This window comes from Arachis ipaensis, chromosome B9 (assembly GCF_059453495.1).
Source record: "Arachis ipaensis isolate K30076 ecotype BB chromosome B9, ASM5945349v1, whole genome shotgun sequence".
Taxonomy (NCBI): Eukaryota; Viridiplantae; Streptophyta; class Magnoliopsida; order Fabales; family Fabaceae; genus Arachis; species Arachis ipaensis.
In genome coordinates, this window is record NC_142444.1 from 146,835,306 (window position 1) to 146,840,446 (window position 5,141).

The 5,141-nt window shown below is 39.5% G+C and overlaps 1 non-coding gene across 1 annotated transcript; it reads left to right on the forward strand.

Moving 5' to 3' along the window:
- Positions 1 to 4,112: 4,112 nt before the first annotated feature.
- LOC148546709 (small nucleolar RNA R71) lies at positions 4,113 to 4,220 on the forward strand. The gene has a single exon (XR_015901367.1). It is a non-coding gene; the product is annotated as a small nucleolar RNA R71 (small nucleolar RNA).
- The last annotated feature ends 921 nt before the right edge of the window (positions 4,221 to 5,141 follow it).

A 5,141-nucleotide genomic window follows, 5' to 3' on the forward strand; every position in this document is an offset into this window, starting at 1 on the left:
ACTAAAAACATACTAAAAACAATGCCAAAAAGCGTATAAATTATCCGCTCATCACAACACCAAACTTAAATTGTTGCTTGTCCCCAAGCAACTGAAAATCAAATAGGATAAAAAGAAGAGAATATACTATAAATTCCAAACTATCAATGAAACATAGCTCCAATCAAATGAGCAGGACTTATAGCTTTTTGCATCTTGAATAGTTTTGGCATCTCACTTTATCCATTGAGGTTCAGAATGATTGGCTTCTATAGGAACTCAGAGTTCAGATAGTGTTATTGATTCTCCTAGTTCAGTATGATGATTCTTGAACACAGCTATTTTATGAGTCTTGGCCGTGGTCCTAAGCACTTTGTTTTCCAGTATCACCACCGGATACATAAATGCCACAGACACATAATTGGGTGAACCTTTTCAGATTGTGACTCAGCTTTGCTAAAGTTCCCAATTAGAGGTGTCCAGGGTTCTTAAGCACACTCTTTTTTTGCTTTGGACCTTGACTTTAACCGCTCAGTCTCAAGTTTTCACTTGACACCTACACGCCACAAGCACATGGTTAGGGACAGCTTGGTTTAGCCGCTTAGACCAGGATTTTATTCCTTTAGGCCCTCCTATCCACTGATGCTCAAAGCCTTGGGATCCTTTTTATTTGCCCTTGCCTTTTGGTTTTAAGGGTTATTGGCTTTTTGCTCTTGCCTCTTAGTTTTAAGAGCTTTGGCTTTTTCTGCTTGCTTTTTCTCTTTTTCTTTCTTTTTTTTTTCGCCTATTTTTTTTCTTTTTTTTTTTCTGCAAGCTTTGTTCTTTGCTGCTTTTTCTTACTTCAAAAATCATTTTTATGATTTTTCAGATTATCAAATAACATGTCTCCTAGTCATCATTCTTTCAAGAGCCAACATATTTAACATTCTTAAACAACAATTTCAAAAGACATATGCACTGTTCAATCATACATTCAGAAAACAAGAAGCATTATCACCACATCAATATAATTATGCTAAGTTCAAGGATAAATTCGAAACTCATGTACTTCTTGTTCTTTTGAATTAAAACATTTTTCATTTAAGAGAGGTGATGGATTCATAGGACATTCATAACTTTAAGACATAGTTACTAACTACTAATGATCATGTAATGAAGACACAAATATAGATAAGCACATAACATAAGAAAATGAAAAACAGAGAAAGTAAGAACAAGGAATGAGTCCACCTTAGTGATGGTGGCGTTTCCTTCTTGAGGAACCAATGATGTTCTTGAGCTCTTTTATGTCTCTTCCTTGTCTTTGTTGCTCCTCCCTCATTGCTTTTTGATCTTCTCTAATTTCATGAAGGATGATGGAGTGCTCTTGATGTTCCACCCTTAATTGTCCCATGTTGGAACTTAATTCTTCTAGGGAGGTGTTGATGTTCTCCCAAAAATTTTGTGGAGTAAAATGCATTTGAGGCATCTCCGGGATCTCATGGTGATGAGCTTCATACGCCTCTTGAGTTTGAAAGGGACCTCAGGGATCACCTTTTTTTTTGCCACAACATCATAGAAGTGGTCTTGATGGGCTTTGGAGATGAACCTTTCCATCTCCCATGACTCGGAGGTGGAAGCTTTTGTCTTCCCTTTTCCTTTTCTAGAGGATTCTCCGGTCATAGGTGCCATCAATGGTAATGGAAAAACAAAAAGTTTATGCTTTTACCACACCAAACTTAGAATATTGCTCGCCCTCGAGCAATAAAAGAAAGAATAGAGGAAGAAGAAGAAGATATGGAGGAAAGGGGTAAGGTGTTGTGTTTCGGCCAAGAAGGGTATATGAGGGTTGTGTTGTGTGAAAATGAAGAAGAATTGAGGGATTTATATAGGGCATGGGGAGTTAAGTTTTGGCCATATAGGGTGGGTTTGGGTGGGAAATTGATTTTGAATTTTGAAGGTGGGTGGAGTTTATGAGGTAGGTTTATGGGGAAGAGTGGATGATTGAGAAGAGAGAAGAGAGTGAGTGGAGGTAGGTGGGGATCCTGTGGGGTCCACAGATCCTGAGATGATCCTGTGGGGTCCACAGATCCTTAGGTGTTCAAGGATTTACAACCTTGCACCAAATTGGGCATGTAAAATGCCTTTGCACACAACTCTGGGCGTTCAGCGCCAGGATGGTGCCCATTTTGGGCGTTCAACGCCCATTTGCTGCCATTTCTGGCGTTGAACGCCAGAACCATGCTTGTTCTGGGCGTTCAGCGCCCAGATGCTGCCCATTTTGGGCGTTCAGTGCCAGAACCATGCTCTGTTCTGGCGTTGAACGCCAGGCAGATGTTCCTCCAGGGTGTGATTTTTCTTCTGCTGTTTTTGATTCCGTTTTTAAATTTTTTGTTTATTTTGTGACTCCACATGATCATGAACCTATAAAGACATATAACTAAGAAAAATATAGTTAGATAAATAAAAATTGGGTTGCCTCCCAACAAGCGCTTCTTTAATGTCAGTAGCTTGACAGTGGGCTCTCATGGAGCCTCACAGATGTTCAGAGCATTGTTGAGACTCTCCAACACCAAACTTAGAGTTTGACTGTGGGGGCTTTGTTTGACTCTGCTTTGAAAGAAGCTTTTTCTGCTTCCTCTCCATGGATGCATAGAGAGATCCTTGAGTTGTAAACACAAGGTTGTCCTCATTCAGTTGAAGGATTAATTCTCCTCTGTCCACATCAATCACAGCTCTTGCTGTGGCTAGGAAAAGTCTTCCTAGGATGATGGATTCATCCTCTTCCTTTCCAGTATCCAGGACTATGAAATCAGCAGGGATGTAAAGGCCTTCAACCTTTACTAACACGTCCTCTACTTGTCCATAAGCCTGTTTTCTTGAATTGTCTGTCATCTCTAATGAGATTTTAGCAGCTTGCACCCCATAGATTCCCAGTTTCTCTATTACAGAGAGGGGCATGAGGTTTATCCCTGAACCAAGGTCACACAGAGCCTTAAAGATCATGGTGCCTATGGTACAAGGTATTATGAACTTTCCAGGATCCTGTCTCTTCTGAGGCAATGTCAGTTGATCCAGATCACTTAGTTCATTGGTGAACAAGGGAGGTTCATCTTCCCAAGTTTCAATACCAAATAATTTGGCATTCAGCTTCATGATTGCACCAAGAAACTTGGCAGTTTGCTCTTCAGTAACATCCTCATTCTCTTCAGAAGAAGAATACTCATCAGAGCTCATGAATGGCATAAGGAGGTTCAATGGAATCTCTATGGTCTCTAGATGAGTCTTAGATTCCTTTGGTTCCTCAGAGGGAAGCTCCTTATTGACCACTAGACGTCCCAGGAGGTCTTCCTCTTGGGATTCACGTCCTCTCCTTCCCTTACAGGTTCGGTCATGGTGCTTATATCAATGGCCTTGCACTCTCCTTTTGGATTCTCTTCTGTATTGCTTGGGAGAGTACTAGGAGGGATTTTAGTGATCCTTTTACTCAGCTGGCCCACTTGTGCTTCCAAATTTCTAATGGAAGACCTTGTTTCATTCATGAAACTTACAGTGGCCTTAGATAGATCAGAGACTAAATTTGCTAAATTAGAAGTATTTTGTTCAGAGTTCTCTGTCTGTTGCTGAGTGGATGATGGAAAAGGTTTATTATTGTTAAACCTGTTTCTTCCACCATTATTAAAGCCTTGTTGAGGCTTTTGATCCTTCCATGAGAAATTTGGATGATTTCTCCATGATGGATTATAGGTGTTTCCATATGGTTCACCTAAGTAATTTACCTCTGCTATTGCAGGGTTCTCAGGATCATAGGCTTCTTCTTCAGAAGATGCCTCTTGAGTACTGTTGGATGCAACTTGCATTCCATTCAGACTCTGAGAAATCATATTGACTTGCTGAGTCAATATTTTGTTCTGAGCCAATATGGCATTCAAAGTATCAACTTCAAGAACTCCCTTCTTCATAGGCGTCCCATTATTCACAGGATTCCTCTCAGAAGTGTACATGAACTGGTTATTAGCAACCATGTCAATGAGTTCTTGAGCTTCTGCAGGCATTTTCTTTAGGTGAATGGATCCACCTGCAGAAGTATCCAATGACATCTTTGATAGCTCAGATAAACCATCATAGAATATATTCAGGATGGTCCATTCTGAAAGCATGTCAGAAGGACACTTTTTGGTCAACTGTTTGTATCTTTCCCAAGCTTCATAGAGGGATTCACCTTCTTTCTGTCTGAAGGTTTGAACATCCGCTCTAAGCTTGCTCAGCTTTTGAGGAGGAAAGAACTTAGCTAAGAAAGCCGTGATCAGCTTATCCCAAGAGTTCAGGCTGTCTTTGGGTTGAGAGTCCAACCATATTCTAGCTCTGTCTCTTACAGCAAAAGGGAAAAGCATGAGCCTGTAGACTTCAGGATCTACTCTATTAGTCTTAACAGTATCACAGATCTGCAAGAATTCATTTAAGAACTGAAAAGGATCTTCATATGGAAGTCCATGAAACTTGCAGTTCTGCTGCATCAGAGAAACTAGTTGAGGTTTCAGCTCAAAATTGTTTGCTCCAATGGCAGGAATGGAGATGCTTCTTCCATGTAATTTGGAATTAGGTGCAGTAAAGTCACCAAGCATCCTCCTTGCATTATTATTATTTTTGGCTGCCATCTCCTCTTCCTGTTCGAAAATTTCTGACAGGTGCTTGCTGGTTTGTTGTAATTTAGCTTCTCTTAATTTTCTCTTCAGGGTCCTTTCAGGTTCCGGATCTGCTTCAACAAGAATATTCTTGTCCTTGCTCCTACTCATATGACAAAGAAGAGGGCACAGAAAAATAATAATAATAGAGATCCTTTATACCACAGTATAGGGATCCCTTTGTGGGTGGAAGAAAAGAGGGAGACAAAGAATGTAATGTAATGGAAGAAACACAACTGTGAGGAGAGCAGAGATGTGAGATGAGATGTTAGTAGATGAATAAATAAATAGAATAAGATGGGAGAGGGAGAATTTTCGAAAATAATTTTTGAAAAAGGGTTAGTGATTTTCGAAAATGGTTTTTGAAAAAGGTTAGTAATTTTTGAAAATAATATTTTAAAAATAAAAATAATCAGTTAATTAAAAAGAAATTTTGAAAAAGAGGGAAGATATTTTCGAAAATGAGAGAGAGATAGTTAGTTAGGTAGTTTTGAAAAA